General features: G+C 36.7%; 1 protein-coding gene across 1 annotated transcript in view; it reads right to left on the bottom strand.

The window, feature by feature from the left end:
• Nucleotides 1–8340: 8340 nt before the first annotated feature.
• Nucleotides 8341–12869, bottom strand: part of LOC149090004 (uncharacterized) — a 91292-nt gene continuing 86763 nt past the window's right edge. Inside the window, exon 2 of the mRNA XM_089231888.1 lies at nt 8341–8874. The gene's annotated coding sequence lies outside the window, so the exon portion shown is untranslated. The remainder of the gene's footprint in view (nt 8875–12869) is intronic.

Below are 12869 nucleotides of genomic sequence, written 5' to 3'. Positions count from 1 at the left end.
GAAAAAAACAAGTATATATATATATATATATATATATACTTGTTTTTTTCCTTATATATATATATATATATATGTATATATACAACCCGAAAAGGATGATTTTCTCCATACATAGGGTCATGGCGCCCCCACATCTAAAGCAAGGCCCCTAGGCGGGCTCTTTTGCGGCCCCCCCGACCACACTTTCAGGGGCCCCTTTATGATGCATTTATTGCGTGAAAAAGCAAAAAAAATGTTAAAATCGTCCCGGGCCCTCAGGGCTGGAGCCTTGTCAGCCTACCCCTTGTGGGGGCCATGCGTAGGGTTATCAGATTCGAGGAGGACGCCTGACATCCTTAAAAACGTTCTTTTTTCAATTTTAACAATAGATGGCGCCACTATTCTGACCAAGAACATCTGCCACGACTAGGGTTAGCAGATTGGAATACTGAGAAGGGAGGATGTCTACGCAAGAAGCCTTAGTGACGTCACTTATCCCAATTTCCCCAATAGATGACTTCACCAATAAAACCGGCCACAACAATAATTTTTCATAACTCTAAAACAGAACCGCCGGAAAAGATTTTCTGGGAATTTCAGCGGCTATTGATGAATGCATGTGGGGAAAAAAACTCATATTAATAAAGAAATTTTTGTTTCAAAGTGAAGAAAAAACAAAATACTTCACAGAAAAAAATGAAAAATAATTCCGGAATCCGAAAAGTATTGATTGATTGATGGCCGGTCACGCCCAGATCTGTTGTGCAAGAGAATTTTCTCTCTTCACCTCCTGGGGTCTGGGTCGTGTCGGAGAGCACCTTCTATATATTCAACAAATGAAATATAATTATATACACATTCTATTCATTCTGATGGAAACAATCCATCAGAAAACATTGAGCACAATACAATCAGGAAAATAGACACAATACAATAAGAGAAAAATGAAATAATGATAAAATTAATATGCCAAAAAAGATTAACCACACGCTAATTTACACTAATTAGCTATGAACTATTATTATATACATTCTATAGAAACAATCCATCAGAAAACCTGAAAAAGAGGACAAAAGGGCAAATTTTCCGAAACGTAGGAGAATGCTTGAAATGACATAAAGAAGGAGAACATGTCCAGAAAAACGGATTGTAACCCTAGTCACAACAATTTTTCCCAACTCTAAAGCAGAACCGCTAAAAAAAAGCTGGAACAGAAAAAAATTTGGGAATTTTGACGGCTATAGGTGCATGCGTGTGGGAAAAGAAACACATAAAAACACTCAATACCAATGAAGAAATATATCTGGTATATAAAGTGGAGAAAAAAAATTCCTCTGGAAAAAAAAAAGAAAAAGAATTCCGGAAACCTGAAAAGAATGACAAAAGGGGTGAATTTTCTGAACCGTAAGGAGGACGCTTGAAATGACGTAAAAAAAGGAGGACACGTCCTCCTAAAAGAGGATGGTTGGTAACCCTATCCATACATAAGAGGACGACTAGACTAGGGTTACCAACCGTCCTCCTTTAGGAGGACATGTCCTCTTTTTTATGTCATTTCAAGCGTCCTCCTATATTTTGGGAAATTTAACATTTCGTCCTACTTTTCAGGTTTCCGGAATTATTTTTTCTTTTTTTCTGGGGAAAATTTTTTATTCCACTTTGAAACACATATTTCTTGACTAATATAAGTATTTTTGTGTTTTTTTCCCACACGCATTCACCAATAGCCACCGAAATTCCCATTTTTTTTTTAGTCTGCTGTTTTTAGCAGTTCTGTTTTGGAGTTGAGGAAAATTATTGATGTGGCCGGTTTTATTGGTAAGAATTGTGGTGCCATCTATTGGGTATATTGGAATTAATGGCCTCACTAAAGGTGCGCCTGGACGTCCTCCTTTCTGAGTTTTCGGATCTCGTAACACTATAGTCTAGTCCATTGTTTCTTATCCTTTTTTTGCCCGTGGCCCCCTTTGAACCATATTTTTTTTCTCGGGGCTCCCCTGTCTTACACACAGAGTCTTCACCTCTCATCTAGAAGCAAGATCTTTTATACGTATTGAAATGATTTTTTCAGTGAATTTATTCTGAACGAAAATTTTGTAAAGAAAATTGGCCTCCAGACCACTGGCCTAGAATTTATTTATTTCCATGCTAGCCCGAGTTCTATCAGGACCGTCTCAACATCATGGGCCCCCCCAGGAAAAGTGATGCTATGGTAGTCCCATACTTAGCTAGAAATAAACAGCCTACATACTTATTTTCAAAATTAATTGTACTACAAAAAGATCATAAGGTGGGGTCACTTATGGACATGAGGCCCTCCCAGGCATGACCCCTCACAAGAGCGGGACTGACAGAGCTGCAGCCCGGGGCCTGATATGGTTTGCATCATTTTTTGTTTTTCACACTATATTTAATATAGAGGGGGGGGGGGGTCTGTGAAAAAACCCATCCTAGGTAACTTGTTGCAAAATGTAGGTGGTGAGGCCAAGATGGGTCTATGCCCTAAGACGGCCCTGGTTTTATGGGTGGCTTTGTTGGATTCTGTAAGTGTATATTCACTAATATAAAAGCTTTATTTCTTCACACCTTAATTTTTCTTCTCAGCTCTCTGCAGCCCTCCAAACCACCTGTCATGGCCCCTTTCTCCATTTTCGTCAGTGGCCCCCTTGAAGTATCCCAGTACCACTAGGGGGCCAGATGGCCCCCGTTGAGAATGACTGGTCTAGTCTAGTAATATTATTCTGAACGGAGAAATATTGTCGCCATCTACCGTTATGCTTAGAAACTATGAAAGGGACAAAGGACAGAGGAGTATTATATTTATGATTTTATTGAAATAGTAAAAATAATTTAAAAAAACAAACAGTTATTTTATAGTTTTTAAACATAACTGTAGATGGAGACACGTTTTCTATCATTATTCAAAGATTGAATTCTCTCAAATTCGAGAATTCTTGATAAACAAGAGAAAAAAAGCGTTTTCATTTAACCGTTTATAATTTAGTTTAATTTAATTTCAGTTGAACCAATCAAGGTTCAAGGTAATTTGGCGACACTAAATATTCGTCAGAAATTTACACTGAAGGAAATTCGCATAAAATCACAACATTGTTAAAATAAAAACTATTGGATACAGTCAAACCTCGATAAGTAAAATTTGCAGCGGTCGACAAAAAGCTTCGAGTTATCGTTATATTAGTTTGACTTATCAGAAATTTCGATTTCGGAGTGGGAAAATGAAGATTTATCACTCCGCTATTACGAATGCGTTACTCACTATTTACGAATATCGTATTAGCAAAACAAGTGTACTACTTTCAATAAATTACTTTATACAAAACAAACTACTTTCTTTCAAACCGAGCACAACTCAGGTCTACTGCCATGGGCAATTTACTTCCTAATGAGTTGTCCTTCCGCGAAAACGTCATTCCCTTTTTGGAAAAGCAGACAAATGCTTAATGCTATTTTTTTCAATTTCTCTCATTCCCGAAGACTTCGCACGTGCCATTCTTAATTGAAAGAAGAAAACTTTAAGTTTTAAGGGAACATTTTAACACTAAAATACGGAAAAAGTGCTGGGGCTGAGCGAAAACTTCGACTTAAATAGATATTCGGGTTATTGGATTTCGACTTATCACGAATCGACTGTATCTTTTTTTTTTCCTCACCAGATGACAGCACTATGAAGTAAGTCAAAGCTTTACTAACATTCAGTGACGTTTTGTAGAAAAGGTGAACGGGCATCGAGTCAAAAAAAAAAAGCCGCTTTTGTTAATTCTGAGTTTTAATTATTTTTTTTATAAATTTTTATCCATTCTAAAATTATTTATTCATTTATTTTGTAATTATTTCTATCGTATAATTTGAATTTTTTTTCTAAAAATTTCATGAACTTACTTTGGTGTATGGATATTCCAGGGGCGGCTCCCTTTTTCCAAGCCGAGCTGCAATCGAGACTATTTTCGATGCACGTGCCATTCTGCGCAATTTTATCACACACACCATGCGTCCCGTTTTTACGGGACATTTACACTTTCCTCACTCCCCAAAAAATATTGTTCGGTCGTCCACTTTTTTTTTAAATATTGTTCTTCTTGTCATTTAAATTCAAAACTGCTTTCATTTTTGAGTCGTTAATTCGATTACCGCAATGCCGATTGTGTATTGATTCAAGTCCATCTTGCCCTGAGAACTCGATCAACCCAGGTTCCCCCGGACTCTGTCACAAGAAGCAATGTCAACACTTCGGCCCCCAGGAGTTAATCTTACCTACACCATGTTAAGCATGGGCACCGGAACCTGAGGGCTCAGGCTGCTTGAGCCCCCACTACCCCCAAATAAACAATGCAATAAAGTTGGCCTCTTTTCCAGAGATTCATGGATCTATATAATGCAATGCATGCCCTCTATGTAGAGACGTTCCTGAATCTCATAAGTGTGAGACATCCAGAAACTGTGACCCCCAAAGACGGAAATCTGAACAGAAGCCCATTGAACAAAAAGTAATTATTATAATTAATTAAAAATACCTTTTCCGTACTGAATATAGGTTTTTGGTAGCCTACAAGGCTATCATTCATAAGAAAAGGATTGTTCTGAATTATTAAGGGAAAATTTGTTCGATTAAAAAAGTCACTCACACTCAGTCACTAATACGGTAAGGGCATCCGAAATGTCAGGTGGAAAATTTCCGGAGGCGAAATATACCGAAGACGAAACGTCAGAGGCGAAATATCGGAAGCGAAATTTCTGGATCCGTTGAGAAATGCTGCACTAATCAATGTGTCTATGGAGATCGATATAAAATTCAATCTATTCACTCTTCAAGGCATGTAAGAAGGATAAGATATGTCCATGAGAAAACCGGAGCTTTCTCACAGGTGCTTTTTCAACTGGCAGAGAAGGGAGAAGAAGGGAGACCACACAACCACCACCCGAGGCTATCAGTTATCCCTGCCTATCAGAAAATACTGAGGTCGGGGAGCAGCACACTGAACTCGGAGGTTGAAAAAAAAATGTCATGGAGGGAACATGAACATCACTTGTACCTACTCACGCTAATAATTCAACGGTTAGAGCTTCTGTTTTGTACTGGAGGGATGCAAAGGGTCACCCCTGCACCATACATCCACAAGAAGTTAACATGTGTTATTTCTCCTCCCCGGTCAGTTTGTAATTGATTGTATCTCCTCCCAATTTTGTCCCGTAAAAGAGGCACTTTTCGACCCGGTCTTTTTTTTCCAAATACCATCAAGTCCATTTTGCGGCCAGTGTGTTTAAAACATTTTCTAATAAGTGAGAATTCTTTTGGAGGGGAAAAAATGGGAAAATTTGATAAGGAGGATCAAAAAGATCGAGTTTGACACAGGAAATGGTGGTTGTTGGTATATGTCAAGGCGGCTTCTGTATTTCCTTTCCTCAATGGGCAGGGTCTGTGACTGACTTGACATCCGATGACAGTCCCTACTACCCCGTGACCTTTCGCTGACTTTTTTTTTCTCTTTCTCTGAAATAAGATATAGCATTTTACCAGTTGCAGGTGTCCAAGGGCCAAGGGGTTGGAGGGAAACACCCATTTATATACATGTATATCTATATGATAACACCCACTACTGTATGAAGCCCGCAGGGTGGGGAATTTTCGTAGATAGGGAAATCCATATTCCAGCCTGTGTAGGATCATCTCTGAAGAAAACAACAGCGTGCTTTCTCATATGTATTGACATTCGAGTCTTTCTATAAAAATCGTATGCATGCACTAATGGTTGGGGGTGGGGGTGGCTACTGCCCCGGACGGAAAAATTTCGGGGGTAGCAATTTTATGTGGGAACAAAGAACACCGTTATGAAATTATAGCATTTTAAAGTTGTGGGGGGGAGGGGAAAATAATCTTTGCCCCGGGTGGCAAAAATCTTAGTTAAGGCCCTGCTACCAGTTACCGTGATGTAATCTATTTCTACTGTAGATGTGAACGGGAAGGTGAAATCGACTTTTTTGCCTCTATTGCCGGTGCATATGAAAAAACTCACTCGACTCCTCCACAGCAGATTGAAAATGTTGATCGCAGATTTGAATAAGATTTAACCGAATTCACTCGTGTGTCCACTGCAGATGCTGACGGGAAGATCAATTACTACTTCACACTGCAATTTACTGCCGTTAAGGAGTTAAATTGGAAATGAAGGCGTCATCTCTCGGTGGTCGCCTCAAGCTCGTTAGGTAAAATATCTTATTATCTATATTTCTTCCCTGGATCGAGCCTATAGTCTAGTTGCGCCCGAATGGCACTGTGGTAAGATGCACATCTTCCACTACGAAGGTTACCATCAAGGTCCATGGGTTCAAATCCGGGCATAGAACGTTAGAAGCAAATTCTTTACCTACCGAGCCTGAGGCGACCATCGAGGGATGGAGCCTTCATTTCCCACCCAACTCCACTGTTTGGAAATCGCCGTATGGCGATATGTGACCGGAGTTGGTGTGCGGTGAAGTAGCTATAGTCCAGTTGATCTTTTCGAGTGGACTATGCTTCATCCTTCCTTGCAGATAGATGTTCACCACAAATGTAAGTGGGAAGATCTAATCAACTCCACTCCCACTAAAGATGTGAATGAAAAGATGTAATCGATTCCCTGTACACACATCGTAGATATTGATCACAGGTGTCAACGCAATTCACTGTTTTTATGCTTATTGCCGATGTATAGATGAAACGATTACCGCTACTGTCTTCACTGCATTATTACTTAACCTTACATGTACCTCGTATATATTCCTCTGCGAAATTTCTAACGAATTGATACTTGCCGGAATATTTTCTGAGTGTATGAACGGTCCCTAACGTATATATGATGCTAAAGTTGTGCTTGTTTGAAAATTCTGCTGGTGCTGCCATCTGTTTTCCACATTCTGAAGTAAAGATGGTAAATGCTTGAATTTATCATGTTATTTTGGTATCAGGTTGTAAGTCTTCCAGCTCTCTACGGGCTACTGCCTACACTGCAGCTGTTGACTATAGATGTGAATGATGAGATAGCGCGTACACATGCAAATGCTGACGAAAGATTGCCATCGACTTCATTTCCACCTCAATTGAAGATGTAATCGAGAAGATTCAATCGACTTCATTTCTACGTAACAACAGATGTGGACCAGAAGATCTAATAGACACTACTCCCATCTACAAAGCAGATGTTGATCGCAGATCCATCTACACTACAGATATTTACTGCAGATGTGAGCGAGAAGATCTAATCTACTCTCTTGTTGACCACAAAAAGGGACGATACGTTCGAAAATTTGAATTTCTTCTTAATCACAGCTGCAGGGCCGTCGTAAGAGTATTATCATGGGCCCTCTGGTCAAGTGATTTTCAGGAGGCCCTACCCGGCAAATTTACATGCTTACTTTTGAAAATTTTCGTATCTTATTTTTGTGAGGTACCCGGGCCGTGCTGGGAGGGGGGGGGGGCATGCGTTATAATGGCACAGCATAACAGTTCTAACCATTTCTTCTTAACGCTACGAAAGCCTGAATCCTTTTACTGATCAGTGATATTTCATAATCCGAATTTACATGTAAGTTAAATTAAAATTAAACTTAATTTAATTAAACTTAAATTGACTTAATTGAACTAAAGTAATTGGAGTAGAAAAAAAAGTAAAACGTTTGCAAGAACATATAGAACCTACTCAAAAAAATTATGGAATGAGACACCAAATAAAAAAATAATAAGATTAATAAGCTAGGTCTTTACGGCCTTACCATCGTGTTCATTCAGCACGTGTGATCTCATGGAGACGTCAATGTAAAAGAAAGAGGCCGAGGTGTAAAAAAAAAAAACGGGCCATGAAAGAGGCGTTTTTGCTCTCTCTTCCCCAATAATACAACAACGGGGTCCTAATATACACCCTCTTACATAAATGATTCATCATTCTATGTGTGACCTACAAGTTTTCTCTAATTAGGCCTTTTCTCCTCCCTTCAATAGGCTTTATATCAAAGCCTATTCACTTTCTCAATCGCCACGCCCGTATATAAAAGGCCATCATTAAAATAAAAATTAAGACGTACGTATTTTCTTTCGCAATGCCGCTCTAAACGGGGTCCCGTTTAGAGCGGCATTTCGAAAGAAAATACGTATGTTATTGATTTTTTTAAATAGGCTTATACAGTATTAGTGTTTGAACAGCTGCGTCTGGGACAGTCGAACGGAACAGCCGCGAAACAACTGACGGGAACATAGGTTCCCAGCTACAGCTTCTGTCTGTTCTTCGATACGGATTCTAATAATAGTGAAAACTATTTATAACCATTCCTGAACCCTTTCAAAAATAAATACTCAGAACACACGAACTCGATAATAATCATTAATCAAGTATTTATTGCATTCATTTCACTGATAAACTGTACATTGCTCGAAATAAATACACTGCATCTATTACATAGAGAGTAAACACATTTCATGCGCATATAAATAATGCATATTTTTGTTCATTTATTTACAACACAATACGGATGATAATAATAATTATTATTATTGGCACTGAAGATTGAGGGGGGTATTGAAATAAAAAATCGATTCGTCAGACTGATCGATCATTTCAGTTCTTTGCTTCACATTTATACGTTCTTTACATTTGTCCGTACCATTAGGTAAAATCATTATTATTGTGCGTGATTCAGTGCATACAATCTCTATTTCGTTTGATGAGTTATATATATTGACCAGATCGAATGTCATAATGATAATGATGACATTTTTGTGAAGGTGGAGATGTCGGAAAGTCCAGTTTGGATTGACACTCAGCATCATTATGATCATTCCTTATGGACGAAATACATCAAGTGAGTAAAAGAGATGATTAATCTTTTGTCCGGTTGAAGAAGAATCTGGAAAGAAATAAAATATGTATTTTAATTGCAGAAAATATCTATAATATAAAATATTTAAACAAAATTTGTGTTTTTGGTGGATCTGATCAGAAGGATTTGAACCTGCATTCTGAAATGGCCCGTAAGTTATAGTTTTAACTAGGTCCTGCTAGCTCCCAGGACTGGAATTGTGAAAAACCTGCTATTGTATATTGATTTCTTAAAACAAAGTGTTGAAAAATATTTAAGGATGACCTAAATATAGGACTCCTTGCTCAGAACCCTGTTGGTGCCTTTGCAGGGGGTACGGTGATGGAATATAAGATTTCGATTTCAATTTTTGATTCAGCTATAGATGGATTTGTAGAGCAGTAACGAGTAAACTCGTGATCGGTGCGTCTTTGTTTCGCGTCAGCTTCGTTCGGTCAGTGCATTCTTGGAGAGCATAGAGTGTAATTGTTGTTCAGCATACCGCAAGCTTTTTTAGCTAATATTTAGCTAATAAAACCCGTCCAGTTAAAAATGAAAAAAATGATAAAATTAAAAATGAAATATTAAATAAAATTCATTTATATATTAAACTATTATAAAAAAGTTTATTTACATTATTTCACTTCCACACCCAATTCCGAAATAATAGCCGTTGACATGCGAAAACTCCGAGAAAAAATGCCGGTCAACAATGTGTTAATATCGATTTAAAAATCAAGGCAATCTTCCAAAAAATTAGTAACATTATGGTATAAAATTTAAACACCACAGAACTAAATTGCATTTTACCAATTCATAACTAGTTCTGAAAGCATTCAGCATACTTTTTTAATAGATATCTAAATAAACAAAAAACCTTGAAAAAATAAAATAAAATAAATTTATCACAAGTACAAAAAACTGGTGGATACATGGAAGTTGAACTTCATCCTAGAAAGTTGCGGTGTTAATGCAAGCACTACTTTTTTCTACTGTAGGGTAATGCAGTATTTTTTTTATAATTACAGTTTAGTTGCATATATACACGAATCTGAAAATTGACAATGCAGATTTGTGAAACATATTTGTAATTTTCGAAATACTGAAAAATTGCAATTTAAAACATTTCACGTATTACTTATGGTAAATAGTTCCGCAAAACACCACTATAGCGTACACTGCTCTACAGGACTGGACAAATCTATTGCTATTGTGTAGCATGTCCAAAGCATGTAAAAATTTTGACCAGACGTACTTTTTTTTCACCTGCATGTCCGACGTGGACGTATAAAAGTGAACCAAAGCTTTCTTTCATTAAAATCATTGCTCTTAAATTTTTGCATTTCTCTCAAAATCTGACTTTTTTTTTAAAATTTCGATTATTTTGGGTTTTTTATGCAAATAAATGCAGTTGGCCCGATTAATCATATATAACGATTACAGTACACAATTTCCGATTAAGCAGGGAACAATTCTATTGCCATTTTACAACGTTAGTATAGTTTGCATATCGAAAACTGATGAACGATTAATATTGATAAAGCTTCTCGAATAAATCAGACATCAAAAAATAAATGGAAATTATATTTAATTACGAGATAGATCACGATACCTAAGATTTTTTACTTTTCATTACGAAAGCGCCCTCTATTAGCTCAACAGAGAACAAAAATAAAATATTTATTTGTAGGTATTGAAGATCACTTGAATACGCACACTGGGAAGCCATTATATTAAAAATTAATGTAATAGTAATATTACTAATATAATTACAATTAATATAATAGTAAGAATATTAATAATAATTTAATAACTTACTATATAATTTAATAATAATGTTTTAGTAATAAAAATAATTTTTTATTTTAATAATATCTTAAAATTCTTATTTACTTTTTTTTGAAATCTCGACTTAGAAGGGGTTTTTACAATTTTTTTTTAATTGTACACATTACACAAATACTGGACAATAACACACGAAAAGGAATTTCCATTAATTCCTCAATGTGTCATTCAATAAAAGCATTATGTGTATAGTGATTGATGTTGAGAAAGTTAGTGGTTTCCAACAGTTGAGAGGTGACGCGTAATATTCGATTAAGCGGGGAAAAGTCACTGAAATTATAATGTTAAGCGGGGGACCTCTAACATTGTCTGTATAGAAGAAACTTTGATGCCGGAGGATTTTATTCGTTTAAGCGGGGTATACGGTTGTCTGATTAACCGAGGCCGACTGTGGGAAATGAATTCAATGACAACATTTAGTTCTATTTTTCGGGCATGTCGCATTAAAAATCGGGCATTAAAAATCGCTTCAGGCATCTTTATTTTTAATTACATGCTCTACTGGACATGTGGATTTTTGGCGATTTGTCCAGCCCTCGTGCCTTTTTAATTTTTCGATTATTTTTTATTGCATTTAATTTTTTTTATTTTGATATGTCCAGAAACATGAAGTAAAAAAATCCAAATAAATTATATAAATCTATAAAAAATTTTAATGTTCAAAATTCCACTTTTTATATAAATTTGAAAACCGTTATTTAAAAATACATTACGATCACGATTCCACGGGCAAAATCGATGTATACACTCAAATTCAAAGCAAAATACCGTAATAAAAAAAAGCTTGCAAGAGAAATATATCAGGCACGGGTTTTCAACATTACAAGATTTTTAATAATAATCTCGTCATCATCATCCGACTCTTCCTGGAAACCATTTAGCGACATTATGGTTGAAGTGTGAATGAAGTCAACGTGCCACGGTCCTAATGAGCCGAAGTGCCACAAGAAATGAACTGCGCACACACACACACTCTCTCTCTCGTTAAGAAATAAGAAATAAAATAAAAGAGGACTTGGATAGATGAACGGGACTGCACAGTCTTGGGTGGCGAAAAATGAGAAGCGAAGGCATAAGAGAGAAAAAAAAAGAGGAGGAGGTTCAAGTACAGACACGGTCTCTACCCAGCTATGATTGATGCGATGCTGGATGTTGTCTAGCCTCGTAAGGGAGAGATGGATTGGATGAAATTTGACGAAAAAAAACGGGACATACATACCGAAGATAAAGAAGCACTTCTTTTAGCTCTAAACTCGGGAAGGTGACAGCCAGCAGATGCATACAAACCCGGTCACGTGCCGAAGCGACTTAATACTTGTGGCCATAAAGCACAATAGTTTAATTCATAGAGAGAATTGAGTTATGTGTGTGCGCGAACCATTACCACATCATTCTCATTCAATGTATATAAGTGGAATTTTTTTTTTTCTAGCTCCTCAGTCTGGCACACCCTGTTTTATTTCTGTATAAAGGGTTTCCTGTATACAGGGTGTCCTGTAAGTCCAAATTCGGACATTTTCTTCATCAACCATTTGTCGTAGTGGTGTGGTTCTAACTTAAAGAATGTTCACAATAGGACAAAAAATTACTCTGTATCAGTTTTGAGAGTGAAAATACAGTGCGTCCTAAAATAAAAAAAAAATCTAAATTTTTATACGGTCTCCCCCGTCCTCTAACTTTCGAATAGATAGTTGTTGCCCTATCTCTCCGGAACGAACAAATGAAAAAAATTCCACATTTCTAAGTGCAATATTCGCTGCTATATTTTTGAATTCGAATATGAATTGATATTTGAATTGAAAGTTGAGAAAGAACAGCATAAACTAACGGGAAACACTTCCTTCCCTCATTATGCTGTTCTTTCCCAACTTTTCTCCAATTTTTGAATTCAGATATCTCAGCAAATAATATAGTTAAAAACATGGAATTTTATTGGTGGCCTCAGAAGAGACTTTCCTATAATTCACCACGTCAAACGTATACGTCTGTCAAGTATGTGAGATGAATACGTTGTATGTATGACGTGATAATTTGAATTAAGTCATGGAAAAAAAATCCTAATTCTTGATTTCAAACGTTCGAGTAAATCTCATTGAAAATAAGAGGGAAAACGGGAAATTTTACTTTAAAAAAAAAATTTGCATGTCTGAAATTACGGAAATGTCCCATAAAATAAAGATCATATGGTTACATTATTA

The sequence above is a fragment of the Pholcus phalangioides genome, unplaced genomic scaffold (genome assembly GCF_987345545.1).
Source record: "Pholcus phalangioides strain wild (caught in Gottingen) unplaced genomic scaffold, Ppha-v1.0 ptg000001l_1, whole genome shotgun sequence".
NCBI classification, from domain to species: Eukaryota; Metazoa; Arthropoda; class Arachnida; order Araneae; family Pholcidae; genus Pholcus; species Pholcus phalangioides.
The sequence above is the reverse complement of the archived record's forward strand: the minus strand, read 5'-3'. Positions and strand labels throughout refer to the sequence as shown.